The sequence below is a fragment of the Hemiscyllium ocellatum genome, chromosome 16, assembly GCF_020745735.1.
Source record: "Hemiscyllium ocellatum isolate sHemOce1 chromosome 16, sHemOce1.pat.X.cur, whole genome shotgun sequence".
Classification (NCBI taxonomy): Eukaryota; Metazoa; Chordata; class Chondrichthyes; order Orectolobiformes; family Hemiscylliidae; genus Hemiscyllium; species Hemiscyllium ocellatum.
This window is the reverse complement of record NC_083416.1, coordinates 70,626,087-70,644,346: the sequence shown is the minus strand read 5'-3', so window position 1 is coordinate 70,644,346 and position 18,260 is coordinate 70,626,087. Positions and strand designations below refer to the sequence as shown.

Here is an 18,260-nt window from a genome sequence, read left to right as displayed (position 1 = left end):
TAGGACTTTTCTCATTGGAGCAAAGAAGGATGAGCAGTAGCTTCATAGAGGTATACAAGATGATGAGAGGCATGGATAGAGTGGATAGCCAGAGACTTTATCCCAGGGCAGAAATGGCAAGGGGGCACAATTTTAAGGTGATTGGAAGAAGATTTAGGGACGATGTCAGAGGTAGTTTCTTTACAGAAAGCGTGGAGTCTGCATGGAATGCACTGCCAGCAGTGGTAGTGGAGTCAGATACATTAGGGACATTTAAGCGACGCTTGGATAAGCATATGGATGACAGTGAAATGAAGGGTAAGTAGGTTAGTTTGATCTTGGAATAGGCTAAAAGGTCAGCACAACATCGAGGGCCAAAGGGCCTGTACTGTGTTGTATTGTTCTATGTTCTATGTTCTATGTCTGAACAGTTTGAATGAAAAGATCGAAACAGATGATATGTATTCGCTTTGATATCAGTTAATGCAGCCACATTTTGATAAGGTGCAGATTAGTGAGTCTTTTAATAAGAAAACATTACCTTTGCACTTTCCTTTAACTTCAAGTGAAGTTTCACTACTGGACATTCATGCAGGGCAAACTATTGAAAAACTTACAGAATATTCCACATGTTGTTTTGAACCTGGAAATATCAACTAACTCAAGACAATATTTATTTCCAGGAGCCTGAGAAAGAAGGATATTATTAAGCTGGAGAGGGTTCAGAGGAGATTGACCAGGATGTTGCCAGGTGTAGAAGGTTTGCGTTATAAAGAAAGGCTGGATTGGCTGGGACGTTTTTCCATGGAACATAGGTAGTTGACAGGCGACTTTCTAGAGGTTTATAAAATCATGTGGGGTATAGATAGGGTGAATGGTTTCTGTCTTTTCCCTAGAATGGGGATTTCAAGACTAGGGGCTATTTTTAAGGTGAGAGGATTAAGATTTTAAAAAGACATGAATGGGAAAATGTTTACACAGGGAAGCTCCTGTGGAATGACCTTCCTGAGGAAGTGGTGGATGCGGGCACAATTACAACGCTTAAAAGACATTTAGAAGTACATGAATAAGAACAGTTTGGAGGGATGTGGGCCAGGAGTAGGCAGGTAGGATTAGTTTATTTTGGGATTATGTTCAGCATGGACTGGTTGGACCAAAGGCTCTGTTTCTGTGCTGTAGCGTTCTATAGCTCTTTGTTGTTGAAATTTTATTGTTGGGTATTCCAGAACAACAGCTCTGATCTGGAGAAATGATTGCAATCCCATCATGGCAGTTAACAATATTCAACAGAATTCAATATAAATAATCCGGACTTAAAAGCTAGCCTACTGATCACCACTGTCCATTGTTGTTGAAAACCCAAATGGTCCTTTAGGGATGGAAATCCATTGTTCTTATCTGTCGGCAGACTCCAGACCCACAACAATGTAGTTGACTCATATCTGCCCTCTGGGATAGCTTTGCAAGTCACTAGGTTGCAAGAAGATGATGGATTGTCAACAAATATTGGCCTAGCCAGCAACACCCACATCCTATGAACAAAAAACATATTGTGCACACCATTCATAATCTCCTTAACTTTATATTTTGAATTGAGTACTATACATGTGAATCTTTTATTCAACTGGAAGTAGAAAGCAATTTATCTCCAACATCCTGTGTGAAACCACAAACACGTCTCAAAGATGACTTAAATGTTAATGGAGAAAGTAAACAAATTATCTTAACGTTCACTTATATTGGTTACCAGTCTCAAAATACTTCAATTTTCAATTCTTTTACTTTGTTTCTAATCTCTGTAACATCTTCTAGCCATATAATCCTCTGGGAAGTATCACCTTAATAGATTTTTATGCACATTCTCAACACCTTAACATCATGATCATAAAGGCCAGACCTGAGCATTATGTTCTATGCTGCAATTTTCAGCATGTACTTTAGCTGCTTAGGAGCTTCGATGTGACTGGATTGGTCTCTAAATCTTCCAAAATAGCTTAGCTCGTGTTTTGAGCCAGAAACCATTTTGTTAAAGGGATTGATTTGTACACTTGAGGAGTAAGCACCATGAGGATCGCTAAAGGTCTGATTGGCAATGAAATTTCCTGCCAGGCTCATTACAAAGACTGAACACTATTTTTACAACTAACACTTTAGGTTTTTGTGCATTTAACATTGAATTTATTGTAATCAACCTCAAAAAAATTGCATTTCCAGGCTGAGACAAAAAGACAGTTACTTCATGGAATGACCAGTTTCTTGCAACATCCATTATTGATGCTGTGCATTTTTCAAGAACACAGAGGAACCTTGGGTTATCCGAATGCCTCAGGCAGGAGTATTTTGTTTGGATAATCGAATATTTGGATAATCGAATGTTGAATAATCGAGATTCCTCTGTATTTCCATCTCTGAACAAATTGTAATCCTGATCATCCAAGACAGCCTTAGTCTCTCCATATTTTTGTGAGTAGAACTGTTACACCACCTTCTACATGAACTGGGTGAATGTCACCATTCTTTTCTTTTTGTTGCTAGATCCAACCACTACAACCATTGCTTGAAGCATTTTGTCCTGAGATTTTTCTGGAAGCATGAAATTGTCTTTTGCAACCTATTCCACCAAAACACTGTCAAAGAGAGGAAGAAACTTTTTAAACACCTGACGAGCCATGACTGCTGCCACTGCTAGAGAGCGCTAGAAATGAGTAACCTCCCTACAGCAGCCAGTAACACTTTACTTAAAACTTCTTCCAACAAAGACTAGCTGAATAGGAGTTAACAAATCAGAGCTGAGATTACAAAAACGTTTAAAGCCATGGTCAACTTTTAATGATAGACTTTGACAGATTCACTGATTGATTACCTTGCATTTGAAAATGATTAATGAAACACTTCAGGAGACTTTGTGAAGATATGCCAAAATTCTCTGAACTTTTTTTTCCCCCAAAAAAATGGGTGCTGTGCTACTCTGCCTTATTCACCAGGTGAAAGGAAGTTTTCAGTCATTGCACTTTGCTAGAGGAGCCCCTTGCTCTGAGGATTAAGAGGTGACGCAGTTTATTAAAATTATGTCTGCGATGTTGATAAGAAGTAGTCCTCGTTGAAAATGTGTTGCTGGTTAAAGCACAGCAGGTCAGGCAGCATCCAAGGAATAGGAAATTCGACGTTTTGGGCATAAGCCCTTCATCAGGAATGAGGAGAGGGTGAAAAGTAGTCCTCACCCTGGTCAGTGAACATTAACAGTCTTGATTAAATATATACATGATACACACAAGATGGTGAGGGAGAATTCTCTGGATCTATGCCTTTGGGTTCCAGTTCCATATGATTTGACATCATCATGACGTATAGGTCCTTATATACGTGCTCCCTAGCTATTATTAAAGTAAAGGCACAGTTGACCATTTATTCCATATTCCCTCCCAAGTCTTCATCCTTATTGACTATTTATACTATCTGCACATTGTCCTATACCCCACCCTAAACTTGTGTTTTCAAGTGTTGCTGAAAAAAAGGCAGCTTGTTGGACTTTTCCAACTTGCACCCATCAGAATAATTCACAAGAAATACCAATTTAATGGGAAACCAACAATAATACTCTATGAGAGAAGACTGCTGAATGGCTGGCAATTGGACAGACTGATAGAGATATTGCTAAGGAGGAAGCACCAGTTAATGATGTTTGATAGTTAACTGCCAGACTTTGTTAAATTCCTGATTGGTGAAGGCATTGTCTTATGAAATGAACCAGCAAATGGCTGTCATCTACTCCATGGAGTGTTCTTTTATTAACTTATTTTTCTAATCAACCTATTTGAAGATGTTATTGCACACCTCTGGAGCAGGTGGAACTCCATTTCCAGTAGTAAGAACACTACCGCTGCATCATCTATTTCATGGAGAAACATGCACAGTGTGTATCCATGTTTTTTCTGTCTACAAATAGCAAGATCTTATGTTTAATAAATGAGCTTGCCAGTATGCTCAAGGGCACTAGAATGTGAGCTTGACTGACAATCCTAAATTGGTTATCAGTATAATTCATTGCTTACTCAGGCTTATCCAGGAAATGTTATTTAATTGCAATAGATCTAATATTGAACACTGTATTTCAAGTCTGGCAAGCATAGGCTATCATCAATATGTTGCTCGATGGGTACAACCAAAGAGATCTGCTACTTGATATGATCTGTCAGCCTACGTATCTAGCATTACGTTAATACTGGCATTCATTTACCACATTGTGTGATAGGCAGAATACCTTTTTTGGCATTATGAAAGTACCCTGTAAATGGTGAACAACACAGTTGCTTGAAGCAGCTAACTTCACCTACTACTGCAACCTTTAAGATTCCTGAACCTTCCTGTATAATCTGAGGTAGGCAGAACATTTTGCAGCACCAAACATGACTGCCATAATGTTGTTCAAGAGGTTACACAATATAAAGTGAGAAATAGTCGAGTCATGGTAAACCTTTATCCTGCAAGATTTCTTTGATGTGCCCTATTTTAGCATCAAAAATCTACAGCAAGCAAATAACTCAGGTACATATATGAGGTTACGGACAAGGCCAATACTGAAACACATGGATCTATATGAATCCCAATGCAGAATGAGCCAGTGAAAATAGGTTTGTGGTAGACAGTAGCAGAGCCCTTTGGCTGATTTCTTAGCTAGCAAGCTGAATGACTGTACCATTTCAAATATGAATCTGAGCTCAGGATGGGGCCTATTAAAATGTAAGGAAATGTTTACATGCATCTGTGGATTCAAATATAGAAAACATTATATCCTCACTTCACAAATGGGCTGGCAATAGGATTTCGGTGTCATTTTCCTGAAAACTAACAAAGATGTTTGTAAGGACTGAGCTGAGCTGGGTTCGGTCTGACATGGTTTTGTTCAAACTGAGCACATTGCATGAGTTGTTAAGTTCATACGTTCAATGAATATTGGTCCACCCAATGGTGGCAGGTCTAGATTGTCATGATATACAACTGTAGTGCAGATGTCTATGCCTCCAGGACAGGTCTATTAGCAAATAAGCCAGCATTGACAGTTGATCGTAATGAGCCTGCAATGTTATGGTTATGCAAGTCCTGTACAATATCCAAAAATGTGAAGGAATCATCACCATGTAAATGAAAATCTTGCTCAAAACTAACAGAAACAATTCAGCCAACAATTTATCGAGCTCACATTGTGCAGAATCAGTTGTAGACAAGATGAGATGTAAAGGAACATCATTTTTATGTACTTGAATGCATTGAGCAATGAAGATGAATCCTACTGTATATATTATCTGACAGCTTATTGTTCTTACACAAGTCCAGCAATTGCTTTTTAGCTTGATGAAAGGTTCCGACCTGAGATATCGACTCCCCTGCTCCTCTGATGCTGCTTGACCTGCTGTACTTTAAACAGCTTCACACTTTATCAACTCCAGCTTGCTTTCGAGGTAAGCTGTCCAGTCATGCTGAGCAACAAGTTCAATGGATACTATCTTGGACCCGGCATGAAGAATGACATGTATTTTGATGATATAGTCATGGTTGTTAAGGATGATTATATTAGTTCCTTTGTTTATTGTTTGTATGTCCAAGTTTGACGCCTTGCATGTGGAAATCAGTCAAGTCATTTGCAATCCCACAATATGCATACACAAGATCAGTTTCATCTTCTTCAGTGTATGCTAGTTTATGGTGAGATAGCTGAGAAGCAAGATCCTAGAGTCATAAAGTCAGAGAGATGTACATGTGTTTGGACTTAGCTCATTTAATGTGGGATGAAGGCAGATGAAAACTGAAACCATATACAAGGAAAAACTCTGCTTTCAGACTGTGTCTGAGCAAAGAGATTTATTATCTGATTAGTGGCATTGTTAATCACATTGCTGAACCATTTCCACTTAAGGGAGCTCATGGTGCAAGCATTCTGTAAGCAGTTACTGTTTATGAGGCAGCTATCTACTGAATCTGGAGATTGAAATCCAGGAAGAGGAGAGAGAGTGGGTAGGAGATTGGGGTCAGGAGGGAAAGGAAGAAAGTGGGTCGGAAAAGAGATCTGGGGTTGTGGATGTGGAAACAAGAAGTCTTTTCGATTGCCCCCCCCACCCACAGGACCAAGACCACACCCCATTGACCAGATGCCAAACCCCATGTCAACGTTGTTCCTGTTATGAGTCCATGCCCAGTGCAAACTTTGCACACGATGCAATGACACAAAGGTCTAGAACCGCGCACATCCATGTTTCCGAGTGAGCACACAGGTACGATTGCCCCACAATTTCTGTGTCAGTGAACACTGGTAAGAGGACACTGAGGTGGACAAGGCAGGAGGATCCAGAGGTATCCAGGTATATGGCCGCTATCTGATTGAAGGGCACTTTGACAGATGTTCTCCTTTATCAGGTTTCAGAGCACATACTGCAGTTTCCAATGACTAGCAAGGTACCAAGCAGTCCATCAACTGCACTCAATCCTTTCAACACCTTCTGCATGAAGATCACAACTAACAAGGTCAGTGATTCCATCACTATCCAACTACCATCATCTTTAACTACAGTGAAAACAAACAAGGGAAGGGTTATACAATCAAGAGAATTTACAAGTATATTATTCAACCTGATCCTTTCACTCAGTATTTATGTATAGCATCTTTCTGAAATCTACTGTTCCTGTATAGGATCAGAAAATCATACAGTCATACAGCATGGAAACAGACCTTAGGCCCAACTCATCTATGCCAACCAGATTTCCTGAACTGAGTAGTCCCATTTGCCTGCATTTGGCCCATATCCCTCTAAATCTTTCCTACCTGTTTACATGTCCAAACATTGTTTAAAATTTTATAATTGAGCCCACCTCTACTACTTCCTCTCACGGTTTGTTCCATATAACCACTACCCTTTGTGTGAAAATGTTGCCCCTCTGGTCCCTTTTAAGTCTTTTCCTTCTCACCTTAAACCTATGCCCTCTAGTTTGAGATTCTCCTACTCTGGGGAAAAGACCTTGGCTATTAACCTTATCCATGCCCACCATGATTTTATAAACCTCTATTAGGTCACCCCTTATAACATATCTTGTTCCTAGTGTTGAAGCAGGCAGCTGATGTGAATTTGAAGAGGAAAGTTAAGATACTTTCCTGGGTTGTCCTCAAAAGGCAACTGACTGTTTCCTCAGATTGTACAGATTTCAGTGCTCTGGGCCATTTGTTGGGCAGGGGAAGGGAGCACCAGAGCTATAATGGAAGAAGTTCCAGTTCCGTATTTCACACATGGCACTACCTTCGAGTCCAGCCCTCCTCGTGTTCTGGTGGACAACAGATCTCTACCATCAGCCACAACAGGTTAGACCCTGTTAATGGAGAAGCCCAGACCAATTTACAACCATTGCAGCCATTTATTGTTAGATGGGGGACAGAGTGCATTGAGGTTACAATGTTAATGGTGATTACTAAACAGTGTGTTTGTGAGATACTAAACAACTCCTGCCAAATTATTACATTTCTTTGGGAACTGATGTCATATACTGTTGCCAAAGTGAGTACAAGCTGCTTAAAAAGCTCCAAAAAGTCTTTGTCTAACTAGTTTAGGCACTAACCTTGTACTTGTTTGTTTTAATATTTGCACCATAAGAAACTACGATAATTATCAATTAGCCTCAACATTGCTAAATTCATGCATTCAAGTGCACACTTCTTATTAGAACCCTTTGCCATAATAACCTCCTCAGTGTGGCCAACCCAAAATTTGATGCAAGTTTAGCAGAGCTTTCATTTTTTTTGTTTAAATGTCAGTTTCATTGTGGTTCCTGGAGGGTATTGTATAGTGTCAATTTAGGATATGTTGCTTTGTAAAGCAAAACCTTCATGACTAACCACCTTGCTCAGCTGCAAAGAGTAGGACTTTGCCAACAACCTATCAGTTCAGTCCTGAGGCTGTGCACTGAATATAGTGTACTGCTATTCCTTGCACATTGATTGGCCATGGTGTGAGAAAACCATGTTCTGTGATTGGTTTTACATCAGAGCAAAACCATAGATTTTCATATCTTTTAGCTCAGCTCTGACTCCCACTGATCTCCCACCCTTCACATTCTCAACAGGCTTCACTATCTCCCATTTGGTCCTAGCTGCCATAACTCAATTTTCACCTCCTAATTAAACATCACAATAGGAACATGGATCCATAAATGGCATTGTCACAATTATCTTAATATATTTATTTTGGAGAATAAGAATCAAATTTATCTGGTCTAATTCATATCTCAGAATGAATCAACCCAATTGATAAGAATTTCCTTCCTACTGGTTTCAACAAGCAGTGCAATATTTTAGATTATGTAACTGAATACGTGAGATGATTCATTCTGGGAAATCTCCTACACGGTAAGATGGTTTGGTAGTGCCCCAGTAACCTCTTGGGTGTTTCCATGACTTTGGAGGAATGGATATAAAAAGGTGCACTCACCCTTCAGGCTTTCACAAGCTTCTGTTGAGACATTACCCTGTGAAGAGTTGTTTGCGAAATCAGATCTTTACAATTTATCAGGACCGAAATGCTGAAGTTTATGATTTTGATTTTCTCCATCATAGTGAGCATGGACTGTACAGCTGTGAGAACAATGAACTCTGATGACCAGACCTTAAAGGAGATCATCAACACTCTGACACATATGACAAAGAGGCTGGTAAGTGAAGTTAGCATCTTTTATAATAACTTATCACTATGGAATAATAGAATGCAAAATAGTGATTGTAAATACTGATACCGTTTTATCTTATATGTACAAAACAAATCTGGCTTTCATACTACTTGAGGTTTCCAGTAAGATCTAGAAAATAAACAAGTTAGCATTTAAATGGGCATGTTTTTCATTGAAGGTCATATGTGTTTGTTAAAAATAAAAGGAAGGGAAATATTTATTACTTGTTACTATTACACACAAAAAGTCATTTAGACCAATTTACCATTCTGTGTTGTTATTGTGTAGCACACATGATTAAAATATTAATTATGTTTACCTAAATGATAAAACATTTATTCTTGATTTTTAGTTGGAATGCTGATTTGAAACTACTGCTAATTAGATTCAGCTGCCCATGAAAGTCTTAGGGTTAACTCAGAATATTTGTTTTAACCAGTTGAGGAGGGGGTCATGGCTCCCCTCTTTCTAAACCACAATTGGTCAACCACAATTTTGTTTTAGCACATTGTTGTTACCCTTCAATTCAATTAAATTAAGAAGAATTTTATAAATGAAGGGAGCCAATCCAATGTTTAGACATAAGACAATAAGATATGAGAAAAGAATTAGACTCTTCTGCCCATTGAGTCTGCCATTTGATCATGACTGGTAGGTTTTTCAATCCTATTCTCCTGCCTTCTCCCCATAGCCTTTGATCCGCTTAATAATCAAGAACCTATCTATCGCTGTCTTAAATACACTCTAATGGCTTGGCCTCCACAGACTTCTGTGGCAATGAATTCCACAGATTCACCACCCTCTGGCTGAAGAAATTCCTTCTTATCTCAGTGCTAAAGGTTCATCCTTTCACTCTGAGGCTGTGCCTCAGGTTGTAGTCTCTCCCATTCATGAAAACATCTTCTCCATTCATGCATTTCAGTATTCTATACGTTTCAATGAGATTCCCCCTCATTTAGGACAGATCCTTAGTCCTCAACCACGCCTCATATGTGAAGTCCTTTGTAGTCGGGATCATTCTTCCTCTGGATCCCCTCTAACGCTGTCTTCCTTAGATACAGGAATCAAAATTGCACATGATATTCCAAAAGCGGTCTGACCAGAGTCTTATGCAGCCACAGCAGAACATCCCACTCAAGTATTCTAGCCCTCTCAAAATGATTGTTCACATTACATTCGCTTTCCTCACTGCCGACTGAAGCTGCATGTTAACCTTAAGAGAATCCTGAACTAGGACTCCTAAGTCCCTTTTTGCTTCAGATTTCTCGTCCTATTTAGCACCTCCTGTGTGGCAATTGTCAAAGACTTTCTGCAAATACAAATAGATCACATTCACTGGCTCTCCTTTGTCTAACTTGTTTGTTACCTCCTCAAAGAATTTGAACAGATATATCAGGCATGATCTCACCTTGATGAAGCTATGCTGACTCAGCTCTATGTTTACCATGCACGTCCAAGTACTGTGCAATCTTGCCCTTAAGTATGGATTCTCCATTCTTACCAATGACCAAGGTCAGTCTAACAGGCCTATAGTTTCCTGTCTTCTGCCTCCCTCCTTTCTTAAATCGATAAGTTATATTAATCATTTTCCACTCCTCTGGGATCCTCCCAGACTTCAGTGACTGCTGAAAGATCAGTGCCAATGCCTCCACAATCTCTTCAGCTATGTTCTTTAGAACTCTAGGGAGCAATCCTTCCAGTTTGGATGATTTAGACACCTTCAGACCTTTCCCTGAGTGAATGAAAGTTGAGTTTCACTACTTACCACTGCAAAAGAAACAATAAATCGCAATATCAAAAGCACATCCTCCATGCAGGCTGCTGTAGCTATGCCTTTCCTTTGTGGATGCTGATGTCTGTCATTATTTCATTTCAACTAGACAGCTGTAGACAACTTTCCTTCACAATATGTGAAGTTATCACTGCGAGCATGAGGAAAACGAGAGATGTAAATTTCTTGACACCTCACTGAGTTTCAAAGCTTCTTGATATAAGTTGAAACTTTGAGGTTTTGTGTTTCCCATGTGGGTCACCTGGACTCATTGGAAATCAGAGCAGTAATTTTAAAACCATTTTGAGTCTGTAAAATCCTCGCAAATGAAAGAAGTTGAATATTGATGGTCCATTTCCACTACAACTGTAACAGATTTTAGCAATCTTTTGGTTCAATGGTAATGAAAATATTGTGCTTTGGAGATGTGTTCCTTTGAATAGAAAAGTTCTAATGGCACTTTCTTTGCAGGCTGCATGTCGTGACAAAATGATTCTGGACATTTTCAGTGATATGACAGTAAGTTAAATTGTTGTCTCATTATGCTATTGATGCTTGTGTATTGAATTTAAAGATTACAATAATATCCTTATGTTGAGAGCTTCAAGCAATCCCAGGCTACCCTTTAACTGTATATTATATATATGAACTATAAAATAGATTGATTGGAAAAAAAAATCACAAGTGGTGTTCAAAAACTGGTGCTCAACCATGTGGTTGGAATAACAGCCGTGGATTATTATGACTCAATGACATTTGGATTCTTCTGCTGCTTTATCCTCAGTAAAATCATCACAGTCTCAGAGGACCATATGAATGCTCTGTCATTAGTCAGAGTTGACTGGCAGTGGTTTAACCTGAGGGTCACAATAATTCAGACGAAGGGCAAGGATGAGAAGGTGGGACCTTCAGCCAGTACAGGAATTGGACCCATGCCGTTGGCATCACTCTGCAGCACAAAGCAGCCAGACAACCGACTCATCTTACAGAAAAGATAGGCAGCAAAAGACCATTTGGTAGAGCAAACCTGTCACCCCACTCACAATGCTGGCTCTGTCAGGATTAGACTTTCTTCCATTGCTTTACATCAACAAGAAGCGATCTGGAGGATTGTCTTCTAAACCCATCCAGTCATTGAAACCATCAATCTGATCATCTGCCCCTTAACTTTAATCCGGTTAACATTACTGTGTTTTGAAAATGTCCTATCTTGCTCTACTTCAATGCTAAAAAATCAGTTGGTTGTCACCCATTTGCATATAAAAAAAATTACAGGACTATTCCTCATCAGACATTCCTGCTTTCCAAACCTTTTGAATGTAGGATGTTCAGCTATTTAAAAAAATGTGGGCCAATCATACTGTTTTATATTATTTTAAATGAGCTAGCACCTCAGTTAATGTAGCAGGTTTTTGTGTGAGTGCATTATTATCCCATTCTGAACAATGTGATTTTTTTCCCTTTAAACTATTACCAAATGTTTCTCAGTGCCATTTAAGAAATGACCAGATACTAATGTTCGTTTGTGGTACAACATATGTAAGAGACACCAATATTTTGCAGCACATTATAACTTTCAACCTGACTAGCTCCTTAAATAGTATTTAAAAGGTTGACCCTGTACTGAGTTCTTGTTTGTTTCAGCACATTCCCAACTGGCTTTGAAACCAGAAAATGCTGGAAATATGCAGTAGGTCAGGTGGAATCTGAAAGAAATATTGCTTAATGTCTTAAGTGTGACCCATTTCATCAGAATTCTAAAAAAGTACAAAAAATGCTGAAGAAACACGACAGGTCTGGAAGCATCTGTGGAGGGAGAAGCAGGGCTAATGTTTGAATCTAACATGAATATTCCTCATAACTCAAAAAATTCTAAATTGTCAATGATCCTGAGTGACAAATTAATAATGAATTCTTTCCACTTGAGGAGCTAACCTTACTTTCAGCATAGCCAATGCTTGTATAATGAGATCTGACCTTAACTTCTGAGATTTTACTTTGGCGTATTAGTTTACAAATTAGTTTCTAGTTTATCCTTTCATTGAATTAAATAATTGATTAAATTATTTTTAACAGCAATAAGCATTCCTTTACTACATTTCCTTTTCTGGTCTTTATTTCTGAACATTGGGTCTATTTCAAAAACGTTGGATCAGTTTTAGTATTATAAACATTTCCAGGATTTCATCTAGCTTTAATCATATATCAATTCAATGAACATGTGATGGAAAAAGCCAGGGACAATCTGGTGAACTCTAAGTTTTTTCTATCACTGAATCAGTGTTTTTAATGAAACAATAATTTAATTTCCAGCATCAGAACATCTCAGAAACATTTTGCAAAGCTTTCAAAGCCCTGAAGAAAATTACTCCCTGTCCACGCATCCAGCATGATCTGCAGAAACTTGAAATGAACTTACTAAAAGCAGCAGAAAAGGTGAGTCTTTCTCACAACACACCTACTCAACAATGAGAGGGAACAGATTTAAGGCAATTGGCTTTAAATCTAAGAAGCAAAATCAACACAAAGAAAAGTGAAGGGTGACCTTATAGAGGATTATAAAATCATGAGTGCATGGATTAGGTGAATTGCCAAAGTCTTGTTCCCAGGGTAGAATAGGCAAAAACTAGATGGTACAGGTTTAAGATGATAAGGCAAAAGTATAAAAGGGGTCTAAAGGGCAAGTTTTTCACACAGAGAGTGGTGCACGTATGGAATGAGCTTTTAGAGGAAGTGGTAGAGGCTGGTACAATTACATTTAAAAGACATCTGGATGAGTACATGAATAGGAAGGGTTTAGGGAGATATAAGCAAAATATGGGCAGTTTGAGGACCTTCATTTAAATTTAGAAAAAAATCTGGAAAAAAAAATTGCTGACATTCATATAAGTGACACTGGAAGATTGTCAGAGAAAAGGAAATCCCAACTAATTAATGAATATCCTTCAGGGAAGGAAAGCTGCTACCTTTTACTCAACTCAACATATGTGACACCATGCACAAAGCAATGTTATTGACTCTTAAGTGTGCTTTGAAGTGCTGGGCAAGAAACAATCCATTTGAATCAAGTTAACATCAGTTTAAGAACAACATACATCAACAGTTCTGTCAGGGCAATTAGAATCAGGAATAAATGTTTTCTATAGCCAACATGACAGGATATGAATTGGTTATCCTTACGAAATGCTGTTAATACTTTGCTTCTAAGATAATACTACTTAAATATCTGCTGTTTATCATGTTTTGTGACCTTAAAGTGAAACCAACATTTTTCTCCTTATAGACGCCAATTTGCACAGTAAAAGATGATTCTGAGATTCAATTAGGCACATTCTTGAAACATCTGATGAAGTTTACCAAGAGAACATACGGACAATGATACCTTGAAGAATACAGAAATCTTATCCTTAATTATCTTTATGCATTGGGAGGGCAATTAAATCTTGTTAATTTGACACAGCTCGTTTTAATTTCAGGAATTTACAAATCACGTGTAATATTTATTTATTCATTAACTGAATAGTTTGTGGCATTAATGATGGACTGTTATGGAAATAATGTTCACACAGATGGAATATTTTCTTTATTACAGAAGAATCATATTTATCTAATATAGAACTGTGCTATCCCTGTCTGTGTAAATGCTGAAATTATGAAAATGCTGAATACTTGCAATTAACTTTGGAGAATAAGAAGAATAGCATTAATCTTTCATGCTTGGGCTCTATCTATGATTTATCCAATAAGTCACCAGTTGTTTCATAATATTTTATCTTGCGGTTCATGTACCTGAAGGCAAAACAATAAATTCTTATAAACTACATCATGTGTTATGTTTCTATGTTGAAAATCAATATTTTGATGAGCTTCATGAGAACAAGATTATAAGTCAGTAAAGGAGGACCAAGAGATAGGTTAAGACAGGGAAAATAAAGTGTAGCAGTACGCTTGCAGGAAACAGAAGAACTGACTGTTAAAGTTTCTATAGGAATTGAAAGGAAACAAGATTAGTGCTCTCTTACAGTCAGTAACGGGGGAATTTATAACTAGCAACAAAGAAATGGTTGATGAACTAAATTCATACTTTGCTTCTGTCTTCACAAAGGAGGGAACAAAAATATACCAGAAATGATGGGGAGTTTGCAAGTTAGAGAGTAGGTGGAACTGAAGCAAATCTGAATTAGTAGAGAAATGGAGTTGGAGAAATTGATGGGATTGAAGGCTGGTAAATCCCCAGAGCCTGATAATCTACATCCCAAAGTATTTAAGGAATTGACCCCAAAATAATGGACACATTGAAGATCATCTTTCAAGATTTTTAGACTCTGATACAGTTCCTACAGTATCTAAAAAGGACCATAGAGAGAAACCAGGGAATTAGAAGTCTGAAGTTGTAAGTGGGGAAATTTCAAGAATCCATTAACAAGGATTTTATAGCAGAGGACTTAAAAAACAATGGATTTACAAAAGGGAAATCATGCTTGACAAATCTGTTGGAACTCTTTGAGGATGTAACTAGTTGAGTTGATCAGGGGAGCAGTGAATGTGGTTTGTTTAGACTTTCAGAAAGCTCTCACATCGAAGTAATATGTAAAGTTGAAATGCATGGAATCGGTGATAATGTATTAACATGGACGGAAAATTGGTTAGCAGATAGAAAACACAACAGAAATAAATGGGTCTTTTTTGAAATGGGAGGCAGTAATTAGTGGGGAATCATGGGTTCAGTGCTGGGATCCCAGTATTCACTGTATGTGTTACTGATTTAAGTAAGGGAGCTAAATGTAAAATCTCAACATTTGTAAATGATATAAGATTGGTTAGGAGAGTGAGGAGAATGCAGAGATGTTGCATGTGGTTTGGACGGGCTGATTGAGTGGACAAATGCATGGCAGATGCAGTATAATGAGGATTAATATGATGTTATCCACTTTTGTAGAAAAAATTAGGAGAATGGTTATAAATTGAGAGATTGGAATATTCAATGAGACCTGGGTGTCTTTGTGCACCAGTCGCTGAAAGTAAGGTGAAGCAGGCAGTAAAGAAGGCACACTGTATGCTGACCTTCAGAGTGGCTGGATTGTAGGACAGCAACAAAGAAGGCTTGCTGCAATTATACAAGACATTGGTGAGGCCACACTTGGAATATTGTGTGTGGTTTTGGTCTCTTTATTTAAGGAACGATGTTCTTGCTATGGAGGGGGTGCAGTGAAGGTTTATCAAATTGATTCCTGGAATGGCAGGACTGACATAAGAGCAGAGATTGGAGCAGCTGGAATTGTATGCTCTGGATTTTAGAAAAATGAGGGGGTGTCTCATAGAACCCTTGAAAATTCTAAGGCATTTTGATGTACCATGATGATCTTGAAGGTGTTAAATAAATCCAAGCCTTATGCGTGGAAGATCACTGCACTTATAACTTTTGCGATCTGTGTCCATATACAAGCTGGATATGTTACAACCTTGAGTGGTGTGAATCTTAGTGCAGTTCTAAATTGCTGTGACCATTACCAACACAGATTTTGATTTTCACTTGTAGTTTAGATTATCACATATGTTGTGAAATCTTCAAAGCCTGACAGTTTCTCATCCAAAGAAAAGCCAGTACATAGTTTATACACAAGGGTATCTAGGCACTGTACATTACATGCTTGATCACTCAGCTTACTTTAGTTAATCTTTCATCCTCAACCAAGATTATTTATATACCTCAGTTTATTGCCTCATCTGAAAGACAGAACCTCAGTGAGGTTATGTGCTTGTGTCTGGAGTCAGAGCTGAGCCTGTAACTTTATAACTCAGTGGTAACAGTTCTGCTCAGTAAGCCACACGCCAAAAGTCAATGTGTCCAAAGTTCTGAAAGCTATGATCCTTTTCATTTTCAATCTCAACAGGGGGGCTCTATTGAGAAACAACAGCAAGGTTTTGGAGTAAAGAAGCCCAAGGACTCAGATTGAAAACTGATCACAAATCATTTATCGCTATTAACACAAGGTGAAAACTTGAACATCAAATGATAGGGTTTACTGAGTGAAACATTTTGAAACCTATCAGTTGGTCAAAAGGTTACAGAGCATAACTTTTGCATGAATGCTGAAAGAATGTCTCTGCAAATCTCGCTACAAAGCACTCATCTCATGATTATCTAGTTATCATGTTTTGTGATCAACCTCAATACTTAGCATCATTTACAAGAAGTTACTGTTATCTTCTTTCATCCTTTGGAGACACAAATTGCAAACATTATAACTGCTGGTCATAGTTTAGACACAGCAATGAATCACAATTTCAGATATTTTTATTCTAATCGAATTGTGGCATCATTTGTCGTTCTTTGGAACTATCAGTTAATATTAAGATATTATAATTGACCTCAAGGTAAAAGTCGAATCACATAACTACTCTCTTATAATCAACACCAGTTAGAATGAGATAAGATTTAATAGAGATATATAAAGTGCTAAAAGGGATTGATGAAGTAGATGTAGAGAGGATGCCTCCTCATGTGGGGTAGTCAAGAATGAGTTTTAGCATAAGCAGCAGATTTAAAACAGAGATGAGGAGAAATTACTTTTCTCAAAATGTCATGAATCTGCAGAATCAGCATCCCAGAGTATGGTGAATGCTGGGACATTGAGTAAATTTAAGGAGGAGATGGACATTTTTAATTAGTAATGGGTTGAAGGGTTATGGAAAGTGGGCAGGAAAGTGGACTTGAGGCCAAGATGAGATCAGCTATCGTTGTGTTAAATGGTGGAGCAGGCTTGAGGGGTTAAATTGCCTACTCCTGCTCAGAGTTATTTTGTCATTATGTATGGAAAGCCACGAGGAAACCACAGGGCAAGGAGAAGAGAGGTGACAAATATCATGTTTTCTATGTGCAATGTGTAACAGTCCAAGCATCTACTGGCTGAAGTCAGCTTTGGGTTACTGTCTGTGTGGACAAAGTTAAAAATTACACAACACCAGGTTATAGTCCAACAGGTTTAATTGAATCACACTAGCTTTCGGAGCGACGCTCCTTCATCAGGAGAAAGTGGAGGACTCAATTCTAAAACACAGAATTTATAGCAAAAATTTACAGTGTGATATTCTGTGTTTTAGGATTGAGTCCTCCACTATCACTTGATGACGGAGCAACACTCTGAAAGCTAGTGTGCTTCCAATTAAACCTGTTGGACTATAACCTGGTGTTGTGTGATTTTTAACTTGGTACACCCCAGTCTAACACCGGCATCTCCAAATCATGTTTGTGTGGAGTTTGCATATTCTCCCCGTGTCTGAGTCGGTTTGCTCCGGGTGCTCCGGTTTCCCCCCACAGTCCAAAGAAGTGCATGTTAGGTGAATTGGCCATGCTAAATTGCCCATAGTGTTCAGGGATGTGTAGGTTAGGTGTATTAGTCAGGAGCAAATGTAGGGTAGGGGGAATGGGTCTGGGTGGGTTACTCTTCGGAGGATCGATGTGGACTTTTTGGGCCAAAGGGCCTGTTTCCACACTGTAGGGGTTCTACGTTAAAAAAACCTGCAGACTCTGCTCAAATATTAGACACGTTGAGAGGAAACATTGAGAACCAAGAAAAGATTTACTGACACAACAACATCTCAAACTAATCAGAGGCAAAGACAGGATAATCAAAGTCAGAGAACAAATAAAGCCATTCACAGTTTGGATGCAGATATAGGTGCTAACGAAAAGGAAAATGTTGATACTAATGAATATACCTATTTAGTGTATCTTAAGAGTACATAGGTTATGGATTTTACTTGCATCATCTGATTTCAATAACCAAGATTTTCATGGACA

At 38.4% G+C, this 18,260-nt stretch overlaps 1 pseudogene; it reads right to left on the bottom strand.

Annotated features, from left to right (window-relative positions):
• Positions 1-2,362: 2,362 nt before the first annotated feature.
• Positions 2,363-2,650, bottom strand: LOC132823087 (10 kDa heat shock protein, mitochondrial-like; annotated as a pseudogene).
• Between the last annotated feature and the right edge of the window lie 15,610 nt (positions 2,651-18,260).